Source organism: Tursiops truncatus, chromosome X, assembly GCF_011762595.2.
Source record: "Tursiops truncatus isolate mTurTru1 chromosome X, mTurTru1.mat.Y, whole genome shotgun sequence".
NCBI lineage: Eukaryota > Metazoa > Chordata > Mammalia > Artiodactyla > Delphinidae > Tursiops > Tursiops truncatus.
The window spans coordinates 72120749-72139921 of record NC_047055.1 but is presented as its reverse complement, the minus strand read 5'-3'; the positions used below and the strand labels follow the sequence as shown (position 1 = coordinate 72139921).

The 19173-nt window shown below is 36.8% G+C and overlaps 1 pseudogene; it reads left to right on the top strand.

The window, feature by feature from the left end:
- Window positions 1–11964: 11964 nt before the first annotated feature.
- Window positions 11965–13140, top strand: LOC117310097 (sorting nexin-3 pseudogene; annotated as a pseudogene).
- Window positions 13141–19173: the final 6033 nt, after the last annotated feature.

Genomic DNA, 19173 nt, shown 5'->3' with positions numbered 1-19173 from the left:
CATACAGGATAAACCCTAGGAGAAACACGCAGAAACACAAATTAATCAAACTAACAAAAATTAAACACAAAGAAAAAATATTAAAAGCAGCAAGGGAAAAGCAATAAATAACATAGAAGGGAATCCCCATAAGTTTAACAGCAGATTTTTTCACCAGCAACTCTGCAGGCCTGAAGGGAGTGGCAGAATATATTTAGAGTGATGAAAGGGAAAAACTTACAACCAAGATTACTCTAACCAGCAAGGATCTCATTCACATTAGATGGAGAAATCAAAAGCTTTACAGACAAGCAAAAGTTAAGAGAATTTAGTGTCACCAAACCAGCTTTACAACAAATGCTAAAGGAACTTCTGTACACAAGAAACACAAAAGATGGAAAAGACCTACAATAACAAACAATTAAGAAAATGGTAATAAGAACATACATGTCAATAATTACCTTAAATGTAAATGCATTAAATGCTCCGGCCATAAGAAATAGACCGGCTGAAAGGATACCAAAACAAGACACGTATATATGCTATCTAGAAGACACCACTTTAGAACTAGGGACACATACAAACTGAAAGTGAGGAGATGGAAAAAGATATTCCATACAAATGGAAATAAAAAGAAACCTGGAGTAGCAATTCTCATATCAGACAAAATAGACTTTAAAATAAACACTATTACAAGAGGCAAAGAAGGACATGACATAATGATCAAGAGATCAATCCAAGAAGAAGATATAACAATTGAAAATATTTATGCACCCTACATAAGAGCACATCAATACATAAGGCAAATGCTAACAGCCATAAAAGGGGAAATCGACAATAACACAATAATAATAGGAGACTTTAACCCTCCACTTACACAAATGGACAGATCATCCAAACAGAAAATAAATAAACTCAAGCTTTAAATGGCACATGAGACCAGGTTGACTTAACTGATATTTATAGGACGTTCCATCAGAAAACAACAGAATACACTTTGTTCTCAAATCTTGGGTCACACATCAAGCCTCGGTAAACTTAAGAAAATTGAAATCATATAAAGCACCTTTTCCAACCACAATACTATGAGACTAGATATCAATTACAGGGAAAAATCTGTAAAATGTACAAACACATGGAGGCTAAACAATATACTACTAAATAATCAAGAGATCACTGAAGAAATCCAAGAGGAAATCAAAAAATACCTAGAAACAAATGACAATGAAAACACGACAACCCAAAGCGTATGAGATGCAGCAAAAGCAGTACAAAGAGGGAAGTTTACAGCAATAAGATCCTACCTCGTGAAACAACAAAAATCTCAAAAAAACAACCTACCTTTACACATAAAGTAATTAGAGAAAGAAGAAGAAGAACAACAAAAACCCCTAAAGTTAGCAGAAGGACAGAAATCATAAAGATCAGATCAGAAAAAAACTGAAAAAGAAATGAAGGAAACAACAGTAAAGATCAATAAAAATAAAAGCTGGTTCTTTGAGAAGATAAAGAAAATTAATTAACCATTAACCAGACTCATCAAGAAAAGAAGGGAGAAGACTCAAGTCAATAGAACTATAAAAGAAAAAGGAGAAGTAACAACAGACACCACAGAAATGCAAAGGATCATGAGAGACTACTACAAGCAACTATATGCCAATAAAATGGGCACCTGGAAGAAACGGACAAATTCTTAGAAAACTACAAACTCCCAAGACTGAACCAGGAAGAAACAGAAAATGTGAACAAACCAATGACCAGCAGTGAAATTGAAACTGATTAAAAACCTTCCAACAAACAAAATCCCAGAGCCAGATGGCATCAAAGGTGAATTGTGTCAAACATTTAGAGAAGAGGTAAGACCCATCATTTTCAAACTCTTCCAAAATACACAAAGAAAGGAACACTCTGAAATTCATTCTATGAGGCCAGAATCAGCCTGATACCAAAACCAGACAAAGATGCCCCCCAAAAAAGAAAATTATAGGACAGTATCACTGATGAACATAGACGCAAAAATCCTCCACAAAATACTAGCAAACAGAATCCAACAGCACATTAAAAGGATCATACACCAAGATCAAGTGGGATATATCCCAGGAATGCAAGGATCCTTTAATATATGCCAATAAATCAATGTGATACATCATATTAAACAATTGAAGGATAAAAACTACATGATCATCAAAATAGATGCAGAAAAATCTTTTGACAAAATTCAACACACATTTATGATAGGAACTCTCCAAAAAGTTGGCATAGAGGGAACCTACCTCAACATAATATTGGCCATATATGACGAACTTACAACCAACATCATTCTCAATGGTGAAAAACTGAAAGCATTTCCTCTAAGATCAAGCACAAGACAAGGGTTCCCACTCTCACCATTATTATTCAACATAGTTTTGGAAGTTTTTGCCATGGCAATCAGAAAAGAAAAAGAAATAAACGGAATCCAAATTTCAAAAGAAGAAGTAAAACTGTCACTGTTTGCAGATGACATGACACTATACATAGAAAATTCTAAAGATGCCACCAGAAAACTACTAGAGCTAGTCAAAGAATTCAGTAAACTAGCAGGATACAAAATTAATGCACAGAAATCTCTAGCATTCCTGTACATTAAGGATGAAAAATCTGAAAGAGAAATTATGAAAACAGTCCCATTTACAATTGCAACAAAAAGAATAAAATATGTAGTTATAAACCTACCTAAGGAGGCAAAAGACCTGTATGCAGAAAACTATAAGACACTGATGACAGAAATCAAATACAATACAAACAGATGGAAAGATAGTGTTCTTGGATTGTAAGAATCAATATTGTGAGAATGACTATATTACCCAAAGCAATCTACAGATTCAGTGTAATCTCTATCAAATTACCAATGGTATTTTTCACAGAGCTTGATTTAAAAAATTTATAACTTTGTACAGAAATACAAAGGACCCCGAATAACCAAAGCAATATTGAGAAAGAAAAACAGAGCAGGACGAATCAGGCTCTCTGACTACAGACTATACTACAAAGCTGGAGTAATTAAGACAGCATAGTACTGGCACAAAAACAGAAATATAGATCAATGGAACAGGTTGGAAAGCCCAGAAAGAAACCCAAGCACATATGGCCACCTTATCTTTGACAAACAGGCAAGAATATACGATGGAAAAAAGACAACCTCTTCAACAACTGGTGCTGGTAAAACTGGACAGCTACATGTAAAAGGAAGAAATTATAACACTTCCTGTCACCATACACAAAAATAAACTCAAAATGGATTAAAGACCTAAAGTTAAGGTGGGACACTCTAAACCTTTTAGAGGAAAACATAGGCAGAACACCCTATGACATAAATCACAGCAAGAACCTTTGTGACCCACCTCCTAGAGTAATGGAAATAAAAACAAAAATAAACAAATGGGTCCTAATGAAACTTAAAAGCTTTTGCACAGCAAAAGAAACCATAAACAAGACAAAAAGATACTCTCAGAATGGAAGAAAATATTTACAAATGGAGCAACTGACAAAGGATTAATCTCCAAAATATTCAAGCAGCTCATGCAGCTCAATATCAAAAAAACAAACAACCCAATCCAAAATTGGGTGGAAGACCTAAATAGACATTTCTCCAAAGAAGACACACATATTGCCAACAAACAGATGAAAAGATGCTGAGCGTTACTAATCTTTACAGAAATGGAAATCAAGACCACAATGAGGTATCACCTCACATCAGTCAGAATGGCTGTCATCAAAAAATCTAGGAACAATAAATGCTGGAGAGGGTGTGGAGGAAAGAGACCCTCCTGTACTGTTGGTGGGAATGTAAAATCATACAGCCACTATGGAGAACAGTATGAAGGTTCTGTAAAAAACTAAAAATAGAACTACCATATGACCCAGCAATCCCACTACTGGGCATATACCCTGAGAAAACCATAATTCAAAATGATATATATATCCCAATGTTCACTGAAGCACTATTTACACTAACCAGGATATGGAAGCAACCTAAATATCCAATGACAGATTAATGGATAAAGAAGATGTGGCACATATACACAATGGAATATTACTGAGCCATAAAAGGAATGAAATTCACCTATTTGAACTGAGGTGAATACACCTAGAGTCTGTCATAGAGCGAAGTAAGTCGGAAAGAGAAAAACAAATACCATATGCTAACGTGTATATATGGAATCTAAAAAAATGGTACTGATGAACCCAGTGGCAAGGAAGGAAAAAATATGCAGACGTAGATAACAGACTTGAGGACACAGTGGGGGACGGGGAAGCTGGGATGAATTGACAGAGTAGTAATGACATATATACACTACCAAATGTAAAATAGATAGTGAGTGGGAAGCTGTTGCATAGCAGAGGCAGATCAGCTCAATGTTTTGTGATGACCTAGAGGGGTGCGATAGGAGTGTTGGAGGGAGACTCAAGAGGTAGGGGATATGGGGATATATGTATACATATAGCTGATTCACTTTGTTGTAGAGCAGAAACTAACAGAACTTTGTAAAACAATTATACTCCAATAAAGATATTTTTTTAAAAGAAGTAGAAGTTCCACAAAGAAATAGAAACAATAAAAATCTCAAACAAATCCTAGAGCTAAAGAATACAATGACTGAAACGAAGAATTCAATAGAAATCTTCAGTAACAGCTTCAGCGAATCTGAAAAAGGAACCAGGAAATTAGAAGATAAGTATTTGAAACTATTTGGTTAGAGAAGCCAAAAGGTAAAGGAGAAGGAAGGAAGGAAGGAAGGAAGGAAGAAAGAAAGAAAGAAAGAAAGGAAGAAAGAAAGAAAGAAAGAAAGAAAGAAAGAAAGAAAGAAAGAAAGAAAGAAAGAAAGAAAGAAAGAAAGAAAGAAAAAGAAAGAAAAAGAAAGAAGGAAAGAAAGTGTGAAGAAAGACTATAAGACTTATGGGACATCAGCAGAAACAATATGTGAATTATGGGAATGCCAGAAAGAAAAGAGAAGACAAAGGATAAAAAGTATATTTAAAGCAATAATGGCTGAAAACTTCACAAACATGAGAATAGAGATGGACATCCTGATTCATGAGCATTGAAGGCCCCAAATAAGTTGAACCAAAAAAAGGCTACACTGAGACACATTATAATTCAATTGTTAAAAGTTAAAAAAAAAAAGATATAATTTTGAAAGCAAGACAAAAGCAACTCATCACATACAAGGGAATCCCTATAAGACTACTGGCAGATTCCTCAAAAGAAATCTTGTGGGGCAGTAGAGAGTGAAATGATATATTTAAAATATTGGAAAAACCCTGTCAACCAAGAATATTATACCCAGCAAAGCTCTCCTTCATAAATGAAGGAGAGATAAAGACATTCCCAAGCAATCAAAACTGAGGGAGTTTATCGCCACTATATCTGCATTATGAAAAATGCTAAATGGCATTCTTCAAGCAGGAATAAATTTATGCTAATTAACATCATAAAATCATTTGTGTAAAATTCAATGGTAATGTTAAACATATAGACAGATTCTCCTACATTTTAATGGTGGTGTGTAATTCACTTACAATTCTAGTTGAAAGTTAAAAAAAATCATTGAAAATAACCATATGTATAATAATTTGTTATTGGACATACAACATAAATATATGTAAATTGCAACATCAATAACATGTGAGAGGTTAATGGATTTATGTATGCTATTAAAGTTAAGTTGTAATTAAGATTAAGATAGGCTGTCATAAATATAAGATACCTTATGTAATCTTCATGGTAATAACAAAGGAAAAACCTGTAGCAGATAACACAAAAGATCATGACAAAGGAATGAAACCATACCATGACAAGAATTCACCAAATCAAAAAAGAAGACAGAAAGATAAGAAGCAAGAAACAAATGATCTACAAAACAGAGAGCAACTGACAAAAGGATAATATTAAGTTCTTACCTATCAATATTTACTTTAAATGTAAATGGATTAAAATCTCCAATCAAAAGACAAAGAATGGCTTACAAAACAAGATCCAACAACGTGTTGCCTACAACGGACACACTTCAGCTTTAAAGACACACATAGACTGAGAGTGAAAGGATGGAAAAAGATACTTAAAGTACATGAAACCCAAAACAAAGCAGAGGTAGCTATACTTATATCAGACAGATTATACTAAAGGTAAAAATGTTCAAAAGAGATATAGAAGGTAATTATATAATAATACACCAGTTAATCCATCAACAAGGTAACTATTTATGCACACAACACCATAGCATCATTAATGTCTAAAGCAACTACTAACAGAACTAAAAAGAGAAATAAAGAGACACATGATAATTGTTCGGGACTTTTGTTTTCAAACACATTTATTGAAGCATAATTGCTTTACAATGGTGTGTTAGTTTCTGTGAATCACCTATACATATACAAACATCACCATATCTCTTCCCTCTTGCATCTCCCTCCCTCCCACCCTCCCTATCCCACCTCTCTAGGTGGTCACAAATCACCAAGCGGATCTACCTGTGCTATGCGGATACTTCCCACTAGCTAGCTATTTTATGTTTGGTAGTGTGTATATGTCCAAGCCACTCTCTCACATTGTCACAGCTTACCCTTTCCCCTCCCCGTATCCTCAAGTCGATTCCCTAGTAGGTCTGCGTCTTTACTCCTGTCTTGCCCCTAGGTTCTACGTGACATTTTTTTCCTAGGTTCCATATATATGTGTTAGCATACGGTATTTGCTCTACTCTTTCTGAATTACTTCACTCTATATGACAGTCTCTAGGTCCATACACCTCACTACAAAAAACTCAGCATCATTCCCTTTAATGGCTGAGTAATATTCCATTGAATATATGTGCCACATATTTATCCATTCATCTGTTGATGGACACTTAGGTTGCTTCCATGTCCTGGATGTTGTAAATAGAGCTGCAATGAATATTTTGGTACATGATTCTTTTTGAATTATGGTATTCTCAGGGTATATGTCCAGTAGTGGGATTGCTGGGTCGTATGGTAGTTCTATTTGTAGCTTTCTAAGGAACCTCCATACTGTTCTCCATAGTGGCTGTATCAATTAACATTCCCACCAACCGTGAAAGAGGGTCCCTTTTTCTCCACACCCTCTCCAGCATTTATTGTTTGTAGATTTTTGATGATGGCCATTCTGACCAGTGTAAGATGATATCTCATTGTAGTTTTGATTTGTATTTCTCTAATGATTAATGATGCTGAGCATTCTTTCATGTATTTGTTGGCAGTCTGTATATCTTCCTTAGAGAAATGTCTGTTTAGGTCTTCCGCCCATTTTTGGATTGGATTGTTTGTTTCACTGATATTGAGCTGCAAGAGCTGCTTGTATATTTTGAAGATTAATCCTTTATCAGTTGCTTCATTTGCAAATATTTTCTCCCATTTTGAGGGTTGTCTTTTCATATTGTTTATGGTTTCCTTTGCCATGCAAAAGCTTTTAAGTTTCATTAGGTCCCATTTGTTTATGTTTGTTTTTATTTCTATTTCTCTAGGAGGTGGATCAGAAAGGATCTTGCTGTGATTTAAGTCATAGAGTGTTCTGCCTATGTTTTCCTCTAAGAGGTTGATGGTGTCTGGCCTTACATTTAGGTCTTTCATCCTTTTTGAGTTTATTTTTGTGTATGATGTTATGGAGTATTCTAATTTCATGCTTTTATATGTAGCTGTCCAGTTTTGCCAGAACCACTTATTGAAGAGGCTGTCTTTTTTCCATGGTATATTCTTGCATCCTTTATCAAAGATAAGGTGACCATATGTCCATGGGTTTATCTCTGGGCTTTCTGTCCTGTTCCATTGATCTGTATTTCTGTTTCTGTGCCAGTACCATGCTGTCTTGATTACTGTAGCTTTGTAGTATACTCCGAAGTCAGAGCGCCTGATTCCTCTAGCTCCGTTTTTCTTTGTCAAGATGGCTTACGCTATTCGGGGTCTTTTGTGTTTCCATACAAATTGTGAAATTTTTTGTTCTACTTGTGTGAAAAATGCCAGTGGTAATTTGACAGGGATTACATTGAATCTGTAGATTGCATTGGGTAGTAGAGTCATTTTCACAGTGTTCATTCTTCCAAGCCAAGAACATGGAATATCTCTCCATCTATTTGTATCATCTTTAATTTCTTTCATCAGTGTCTTATAAGTTTCTGCATAGAGGTCTTTTGTCTCCTTAGGTAGGTTTATACCTAGATATTTTACTCTTTTTGTTGCAATGGAAAATGAGAGTCTTTTATTCATTTCACTTTCAGACCTTTCATCATGAGTGTAGAGGAATGCAAGAGTTTTCTGTGCATTAATTTTGTATCCTGCTACTTTACCAATTCATTGATTAGCTCTAGCAGTTTTCTGGTAGCATCTTTAGCATTCTCTATATATAGTATCATGTCACCTGCAAAAGTGACAGATTTACTTCTTCTTTTCCAATTTGGATTCCTTTTATTTCTTTTTCTTCTCTGATTGCTGCGGCTAAAGTTTCCAACACTATGTTGAATAATAGTGGTGTGAGTGGGCAACCTTTTCTTATTCCTGATCTTACTGGAAATGGTTTCAGTTTTTCACCATTGAGGACAATGTTGGCAGTGGGTTTGTCATATATGGCCTTTATTATGTTGAGGAAAGCTTCCTCTATGCCTACTTTCTGCAGGGTTTTTATCATAAATCGGTGTTGAATTTTGTCGAAAGCTTTCTCTGCATCTATTGAGATGATCATATGATTTTTCTCCTTCAATTTGTTAATATGGTGTATCACGTTGATTAATTTACGTATATTGAAGAATCCTTGCATTCCTGGAATAAACCCCACTTGATCATAGTCTGTGATCCTTTTAATGTACTGTTGGATTCTGTTTGCTCGTATTTTGTTGAGGATTTTTGCATCTATGTTCGTCAGTGATATTGGCCTGTAGTTTTCTTTCTTTGTGACATCATTGTATGGTTTTGGTATCAGAGTGATGGTTGCCTCGTAGAGTTAGTTTGGGAGTGTTCCTCCCTCTGCTGTATTTTGGAAGAGTTTGAAAAGGATAGGTATTAACTCTTCTCTAAATGTTTGATAGAATTCGCCTGTGAAGCCATCTGGTTCTGGCCTTTTGTTTGTTGGAAGATTTTTAATCACCGTTTCAAATTCACTGCTTGTGATTGATCTGTTCATATTTTCTATTTCTTCCTGGTGCAGTCTTGGAAGGTTGTCCATGTCTAAGAATATGTCTATTTCTTCCAGGTTGTCCATTTTATTGGCATATAGTTGTTTGTTGTGAGCTCTCATTATCTGTTTTATTTCTGCAGTGTCAGTTGTTACTTCTCCTTTTTCATTTCTAATTCTATGTATTTGGGTCTTCTTCCTTTCTTTCTTGATAAATCTGGCTAATGGTTTATCAATTTTATCTTTGCAAAGAACCCCGTTTTAGTTTTATTGATCTTGGTATCATTTTCTTCATTTGTTTTTCATTTATTTCTTATCTGATCTTTATGATTTCTTTCCTTCTGCTAACTTTGGGTTTTTTTTTTGTTCTTCTTTCTCTAATTGCTTAAGGTGTAAGGTTAGGTTGTTTATTTGAGATGTTTCCTGTTCTTAATGTAGGATTGTATTGCTATCAACTTCCCTCTTAGAACTGCTTCTGCTGCATCCCATAGGTTTTGGGTCGTCATGTTTTCACTGTCATTTGTTTCTAGGTATTTTTTAATTTCCTTTTTGATTTATTCAGTGATTTCTTGGTTATCAAGTAGTGTATTGTTTAGCCTCCATGTGTTTGTATTTTTTACAGATTTTTACCTGTAATTGATACCTAGTCTCATAGCATTGTGGTCAGAAAACATACTTAATACAATTTCAATTTTCTTAAACTTACCAAGGCTTGATTTGTGACCCAAGATATGATCTATCTTGGAGAAGGTTCCACGAGCACATTAGAATAATGTGTATTCTTTTGTTTTTGGATGGAATGTCCTAAAAATATCAATTAAATCCACCTTGTTTAATGTATCATTTAAAGCTTGTGTTTCCTTTTTTATTTTCATTTTGGATGATCTGTCCATTGGTGAAAGTGGGGTGTTAAAGTTCCCTCCTATGATTGTGTTACTGTTGATTTCCCCTTTTATGGCTGTTATCACTTGCCTTATGTATTGAGGTGCTCCTATGTTGGGTGCATAAATATTTCAATTGTTATATCTTCCTGGATTGATCCCTTGATCATTATGTAGTGTCCTTCTTTGTCTCTTGTAATAGTCTTTGTTTCAAAGTCTATTTTGTCTGATATCAGAAATGCTACTCCAGCTTTATTTTCATTTCTCTTTACATGGAATATCTTTTTCCATCCCCTCACTTTCAGTCTGTATGTGTCCCTAGGTCTGAAGTGCGCCTCTTGTAGACAGCATATATATGGGTCTTCTTTATGTATTGTTTCAGCCAATCTATATCTCTTGGTTGGAGCATTTAATCCCTTTACATTTAAGGTAATTATCGATATGTATGTTCCTATTACCATTTTCTTAATTGTTTTGGGTTTATCATTGTAGGCCTTTTCCTTCTCTTGTGTTTCCTGACTAGAGAAGTTCCTTTTGCATTTGTTGTAAAGCTGGTTTGGTGGTGCTGAATTCTCTTAGCATTTGCTTGTCTTAAGGTTTTTTAATTTCTCCATCAAATCTGAATGAGATCCTTGCTGGGTAGAATAACCTTTGTTGTAGGTTTTTCTCCTTCATCACTTTATATATTCTCGCTTGCAGAGTTTCTGCTGAAAGATCAGCTGTTAATCTTATGGGGATTCCTTATGTGTTATTTGTTGTTTTTCCCTTGGTGCTTTTAATATTTGTTCTTTGTACTTAGTTTTTGATAGTTTGATTGATATGTGTTTTGGCATGTTTCTCCTTGGATTTATCCTGTATGCGACTCTCTGTGCTTCCTGGACTTGATTATCTATATCCTTTCCCATATTAGGGAAGTTTTCAACTATAATCTCTTCAAATATTCTCTCAGCCCCTTTCTTTTTCTCTTCTTCTTCTGGGACCACTATAATTCGAATGTTGGTGCATTTAATGTTGTCCCAGAGTTCTGTGAGACTGCCTCAATTATTTTCATTCTTTTTTCTTTATTATGCTCTGCACTAGGTATTTCCACTATTTTATCTTCCAGGTCACTTATCTGTTCTTTTGCTTCAGTTATTCTGCTATTGGTCTCTTCTAGAGAATTTTTAATTTCATTTATTGTGTTGTTCACCTCTGTTTGTTTGCTCTTTAGTTCTTGTAGGTCTTTGTTAAATGTTTCTTGTATTTTCTCCATTCTATTTCCAAGATATTTGATCACCTTTACTATCATTCTTTTGTATTCTTTTTCAGTTAGACTGCCTATTTCCTCTTCATTTGTTAGGTCTGGTGGGTTTTTGTCTTGCTCCTTCATCTGCTGTGTGTTTCTCTATCTTCTCATTTTGCTTATCTTACTATGTTTGGGTTCTCCTTTTCACAGGCTGCAGGTTCGTAGTTTCTGTTGTTTTTGGTGTCTGTCCCCATTGGCTAAGGTTGGTTCAGTGGGTTGTGTAGGATTCCTGGTGGAGGGGACTAGTGCCTGTGTTCTGGTGGATGAGGCTGGAACTTGTATTTCTGGTGGGCAAGTCCACCTCTGGTGGTGTGTTTTGGGTTGTCTGTGGCCTTATTATGATTTTAGGCAGCCTCTGTGCTAATGGATGGGTTTGTGTTCCACTCTTGCTAGCTGTTTGGAATACGGTGTCCAGCACTGTCGCTTGCTGGTCATTGAGTGGAGCTGTGTCTTGGCATTGACATGGAGATCTCTGGGAGATTTTCACCATTTGATATTACGTGGATCTGGGTGGTCTCTTGTGTACCAGTGTCCTGAACTTGTCTCTCCCACCTCAGTGGCACAGCCCTGACACCTGCCTGGAGAACTAAAAGCCAGTCCTCTACACGGCTCAGAATAAAAGGGCAAAAAGAAGAAATAAAGAAAGAAGAAGGGCCGAGGGGGTGGACGGAGCCCGCGGCGGCGGCGGCGGCGGCTGCAGCAGCGAAATGGCGGAGACCGTGGCGGACACCCGGCGGCTGATTACCAAGCCGCAGAACCTGAATGACGCCTACGGGCCTCCCAGCAACTTCCTCAAGATCGATGTGAGCAACCCGCAGACAGTGGGAGTCGGCCGGGGCCGGTTCACCACCTACGAAATCAGGGTCAAGACAAATCTGCCTATTTTCAAGCTGAAGGAATCTACTGTTAGAAGAAGATACAGTGACTTTGAATGGCTGCGAAGTGAATTAGAAAGAGAGAGTAAGGTTGTAGTCCCCCCACTCCCTGGGAAAGCGTTTTTGCGTCAGCTTCCTTTTAGAGGAGATGATGGAATATTTGATGACAATTTTATTGAAGAAAGGAAGCAAGGGCTGGAGCAGTTTATAAACAAGGTCGCTGGTCATCCTCTGGCACAGAATGAACGTTGTCTTCATATGTTTTTACAGGATGAAATTATAGATAAAAGCTATACTCCATCTAAAATAAGACATGCCTGAAATTTGGCACAAAGGGGCAAGAAAAACTTTCCATGACTATTAATGATTCATATGCACCAGTGAAGAAGTTCTAACTAACTTTAGCATGCTGCACAAAAACTGGTATAATATGCCTTCAGTATACTAACACTCATATGCTCAGTTTTGTTCTGTTTTGTTTTGGCAGTTGACAAGAAGTTAATTTGCTTTCATGAAAAAAATCTCTCATTCCAGCCTTTCTATATAAATAGTTCTTTCTTGCAGTTTTAATGTGGTACACACTCTAGCTTCACAAACCTGTTACTCTAGTATAACTTGCAGTGTCCTAACTAAAGTTACTCATTTGGTCTTACCTGCAGTTTTTGTGTCATGTTTGCTTCTTGAATCTGATTAATAGAATTTTTCTCTTATCCCCTTTTTAATACGTGGTGTCACTTGACCTAATTTATGTGTGGAAGCACTACACATTGGTTTCCAGTACCCTACACGTAAGATACACACTTGTGTGCAGAAAGTATCTCCCTTCAGGCTTGTAATCCCCTTCACATGGAAGATCGGTGAGGGAAATCTTTATATTCTGTATAAAAACAAAATCAAATTTATATACTAAAATCATTTGTCTAAAAATTTAAGTTGTTTTCAAATAAAAATAAAAATGCATTTCTGATATGCAACAAAAAAAAAAAAAAAGAAAGAAAGAAGAAGGGCTTCCCTGGTGGCGCAGTGGCTGAGAGTCCCCCTGCTGATGCAGGGGACACGGGTTCGTGCCCCTGTCTGGGAAGATCCCACATGCTGCGGTGCAGCTAGGCCCACTGAGACTGCATGTCCAGAACCTGTGCTCCACAATGGAAGAGGCCACAACAGTGAGAGGCCCGCGTACCGCAAAAGAAAAAAAAAAGAAGGTAAAATAAAGTAAAATAAAATAAGTTAAATAAAGTAAATTTATGAAAGTAAAAAATAATTATTAAGAAAAAACTTTTTTTAAGTATTAAAAGATAAACGGACAGACAGAACCCTAGGACAAATGGTAAAAGCAAAGCTATACCGACAAAATGTAACACAGAAGCATACATATACACACTCACAAAAAGGGGAAAAAATATATATATAGTGGCTTCCAAAGCCCACCTCTTCAATTTGGGATGATTCTTTTTCTATTCAGATATTCCACAGATGCAGGGTACATCAAGTTGATTGTGGAGGTTTAAACCTGTGATCCTGAGGCTGCTGGGAGAAATTTCCCCTTTCTCTTCTTTGTTTGCTCAGCTCCCAGGGTTCAGCTTTGGATTTGGCCCCACATCTGCATATAGGTCACCTGAGGGCATCTGTTCTTCGCTCAGACAGGACGGGGTTGAAGGAGCAGCTGATTCACGGGCTCTGGCTCACTCAGGCTGTGGTAAGGGTGAGGTACGGTGTCCGCGGCGAGCCTGCAGCAGCAGAGGCAGGCCTGATGTTGCACCAGCCTGAGGCATGCTGTGCGTTCTCCCAGGGAAGTTGTCCCTGGATCACGGTACTCTGGCAGTGGCGGGCTGCACAGGGTCCCGGGCAGAACAGTGTGGATAGTGATCTGTGATTGCACACAGGCTTCTTGGTGGCTGCAGCAGCACCATTAGCATCTTATACCCGTCTCTGGTGTCTGCGCTGATGGCTCCCGCTTGCGCCCGTCTCTGGAGCTCCTTTAAGCGGCTCTCTTAATCACCTCTCCTTGCACACTGGGAAGCAAAGAGGCAAGAAAAAGTCTCTTGTCTCTTCGGCAGCTCCAGACATTTTCCTGGGCTCCCTCCCGGCTAGCTGTGGCACACTAGCCCCCTTCAGGCTGTGTTCATGCAGGCAACCCCAGTCATCTCCCTGGGATCCGACAGAAGCCCGAGCCTCAGCTTCTAGAACCCCCCCCCCGCCCCAGCTGGTGAGCAGACAAGCCTTCGGGATGGTGAGTGCTGGTTGGCACCGATCCTCTGTGCGGGAATCTCTCCAGCTTGCCCTCTGCACCCCTGTTGCTGCACTCTCCTCTGTGGCTCCAAAGCTTCCCCCCTCTGCCACCCGCAGTCTCCAACCACGAGGGGCTTTCCTAGTGTGTGGAAACCTTTCCTCCCTCATAGCTCCCTCTCACTGGTGCAGGTCCCGTCCCTATTCTTTTGTCTCTGTTTTTCCCTTTTTTTTTTTGCCCTATCCAGGTACGTGGGGAGTTTCTTGCCTTTTGGGAGGTCAGAGCTCTTCTGCCAGTGTTCAGCGGGCGTTCTGTAGGCGTTGTTCCACATGTAGATGTATTTCTGATGTATTTTTGGGGAGGAAGGTGATCTCCATGTCTTACTCTTCTGCCATCTTGCAGCTCCTCCTGGGGACTTTTAATACACCTCTCTCAACATGTATAGATCATCAAGATACAAAATCAATAAGGAATGGATTTGAACAACACTTATAGACTAAAATGATCCTAAAAGACATATACAGAACATTCTGTCCACTACCAAAAGAATACACATTCTTTTCAAGTACACATGGAACTTTTTGTAGGATCATAGGTTACGTCAAAAGACAGATGCTAGCAGATTTAAGAAGACTGAAATCATACCAAGTATGTTTTTTCTGACCACAATGGTATAAAACAAGAAAGTAATAATAGTCCAAAAGCTGGAAAATTCACAAACACATGGAAATTAACATGCTGCTGAACAACCAATGGATCAAAGAAAAAATCAAGAGAGAAATTTAAATAATATTGATACAAACAAAAATGGAAACACTAAATATCAAAATGTATGGAATGCAGCTAGAGCCATTCTGAAAGGAAAGGTTATAGTTATAAACACATACATCAATGAAAAAAATCTCAAATAACCTGGCTTTACAATTCAAGAAAATAGAAAAGTAATAACAAACTAAGCCCCAAATTAGAAGAGACAAAAAAAAATTAGAGCAGAAATAAATGAAATAAGAAATCAATAGGAAAAATTAACAAATGTAAGAGTCAATTCTTTTAATAGATAAACAAAATTGTCAAACCCTTCACTAAACTAACCAAGAGAGAATCCAAATAAATAAAATTATAAATGAAAGAAAAGACATTAGAACTTATACCTCAGGAATACAAATGATCAGGAGCAACTATTATGAACAATTTTATGTCAGCGTAACTGGATAATGTAGAAAATGGGTAAATTCCTAGAACTCATACAATTTACCAAGACTGAATGATGAAAAATAGATAATATAAATAGACTAATAACAAGTAAGGAAACTGAATTAGTAATCAAATCCTTCCAACAAAGAAAAGCACAGGAGCAGATAGTTTCACTGGTGAATTCCAACAAACATTTAAAGAAGTATTAATCTAATAAGGACCTACTGTATTGCACAGGGAACTCTTACTCAATACTCTGTAATGGCCTAGATGGGAAAGGAATCTAAAAAAGAGTGGATATATGTATATGTATAATTGATTCACTTTGCTGTACACTTGAAACAAACACAACATTGTAAATCAACTATACTCCAATAAAAATTTTAAAAAATAACAAAAGCATTAATGCCAAATCTTCTCAAACTCTTCCAAAAAAATTGAAGAGAAGGGAACACTTCCAATCTCAATTTACAAGTCCAGTATTATCCTGATACAAAAGCCAGGTAAGAACACTACAGGCCAATATCCCTGATGAATATAGATGCAAAAATTCTCAGAAAATACTCACAAACTGAATTCACCAGCACACTGAAAGAATAATACACCATGATGAAGTGGGTTCATCCCTAGGATGCAAGGATGGCTCAACATAGGCAAAATCAATAAATGTGGTACATCACATTGCCACAATGAAAGACAAATATAATATAACCATCTTAATAGATGCAAGGATATATAAACACAAAGGATGCCTAGCACCAAGCAATGTGATAGACCCAGGGCAGGTAACAACCACCCTGCCATCTAGGAAGAAATATTTTGTTCAACATCCATTCATGATAAAAGTCTCAACAAATTGGTTGTAGAAAGAATGAACCTCAATATAATAAAGGCCATATAAACCAAACCCACAATTAACATCAAACTCAATGTTAAAAGCTTGAAAGCTTTTCCTCTATGATCAGAAACAAGACAATGGTTCCTAATCTCACCACTCCTATTTAACATTTTACTAGAAGTCCTAGCCAGAGAAATCAGGCAAGAAAAAAAAAATAAACTGAATGTGAAAGAAAAAACTAAAATCAGTAGTATTTCAGTACATTAACAACAAATTATCTGAAAATGAAATAAATCTCAAATGTAGTAGCATTAAAAAGAAAGAAATACTTAGAAATAAATCTAACCACGTGAAAGAGCTATACACTGAAAACAGTAAGACACTGATGAAAGAAATGGAGACACAAACAGTGAAAAGATATTCTGTATTCATGGACTGGGAGAAATAATATTGTTAAAATGTCCATACTACCCAAAGCCATTTACAGATTAAATGCAAACCCTATCAAAATTCCAATGGCAATTTTTACATAAATAGAAAAAAAAATCCTAAAATTCATTGTCAAGCACAAAAGATTTTGAATAGACACAGAATTCCTGAGAATGAAGAATCAAGCTGGAGGCATCACACCTCTTAATTTCAAACTATATTATAAAGCTATAGTAATCAAGACAGCACAGCACAAGCATAAAAACAGACACATACACCAACGGAACAAAATTGAGATCTGATAAATAACCCAATCATATATGACCATCTAATATTTGACAAGGAGCCAAGAATGCTCACTGGAGAAAAATAATCTCTTCAATAAATGGTGCTGAGTAAATTAGATATTCACATGCAAGTGAAGGAAATTAGACCCCTATCTTATATCACTCAAAAAATTAACTCCAAATGGATTAAACACCTAAATTTAAGACCTGAAACCATAAAACTCTTAGAAGACAACATAGAGGAAAAAGTTTCTGGACATTGGTCTTGTCAGTGATAATTTGGATATGACACATAAAAGCAAAAGCAACAAAATCAAAATCAAAAGTAAACAATGGGAACTACATCAAACTAAAAGCCTTCTGCAAGAGTAACAATCAAAAACATAAAAGACAAAAGTAACAATCACAAACATAAAAAGGCAGACAACTGAATGGGAGAAAATATTTGCAAAATACATATATAAGTGGTTAATATTCAAAATATATATGGAACCCATACAACTCAATAGCAAAAATAATAATCCAACTAAAATGGGCAAAGGAACTGAATAAACATATTTCCAAAGAATATATTTAAACAGACAACATGAAATATATATGAAAAGGTGCTCAACATCAGTAATTATCAGAGAAATTCAAACAAAACCACAGTGATGAGTTGGGGCATGTTCAGGGTGACATTTATACAATGGAATATTATTGAGCCATAAAAAAGAATGAAATAATGCTATTTGAGGCAACATTGATGGACCCAGAGATTATCATGCTAAGTGAAGTGAGCAAGACAAAGACAAATATCATGTGATATCACTTATATATGGAATCAAGAGAAGTGATACAAATGAACTTATTTACAAAACAGAAACAGACCCACAGACATAGAAAACAAACTTGTGGTTACCAAAGGGGAAGTGGGGGGGAGGGATAAATTTGGAGTTTGGGATTAACATATACACACTACTATGTATAAAATAGATAACCAACAAGGACCTACTGTATAGCACAGGAAATTATGCTCAATATTTTATAATAACCTACAACGGAAAAGAATCTGAAAAAAATAGATACACACTTATGTTTAACTGGATCACTTTGCTGTACACCTGAAACTAACACAACATTGTAAATCAACTATAGTTCAATAAAAATTAATTAATTTTTAAAAAACCACAGTGAGATATCACCTTAAACCTGTTACAATGGCTATTATAAAAAAGACAAGAGACAACAAGTGCTAGTGAGGATGTGGAGAAAAGGGAACCCTAGTACACTGTTGGTGGGAATGTAAATTTGTATAGCCTCTATGGAAAACAGCATTCCAAAAAAAAAAAAAAAAGGTTCCTCAAAAAATTAAAAGTACAAATACCGTCTGATCCAGAAATTCCACTCCTGTGTATATATGCAAAGAAAACAAAAATACTAATTCAAAAAGATATATGCACTCCAAAGTTCACAGTGGCATTATTTACAACAGCCAATATATGGAAGCAACCTAAGTGCCCATCAACTGATGAATGGATAAAGAAGCTGTGATATATACGCAATGGTATTTTGCTTCATAAAGTAAATCAGACAGAGAAAGATAAGTACTGTATGTTTTCATTTATATGTTGAACCTAAAATTTAAAATAGACCAGGCACTGCTGGGGGCCCACGGACACCTAAGGGGATGGAGGAACAAACCGGTAGGATGTGGGTGGAGGGAGGGGGGAGGAGAAGTGGAGGTGAGATGGGACCAGTGTCCCTGGGGGGGGGGGGGGAGGGGAGGGGAGGGGAGGGGTTACCATGCTCAAGACGGGCCCACCCAAAGTGAGGGGATTAGCTGGGAGAGGAAGAGACCCTCGGGGGATGGGGGATTAGAAGGGAACTTGGCCAGAGATTCCCCCACCCACTTGGGCCCCCAAGAGCCTGCTGAGGTTCCAGGACTGATTTTCCACACTCTGAGAACCACTCTGGCTGCACTAAGCCTAATCCTGCCCCCAACCCCCACATACGGCCTTATCACTGCACTCAACACT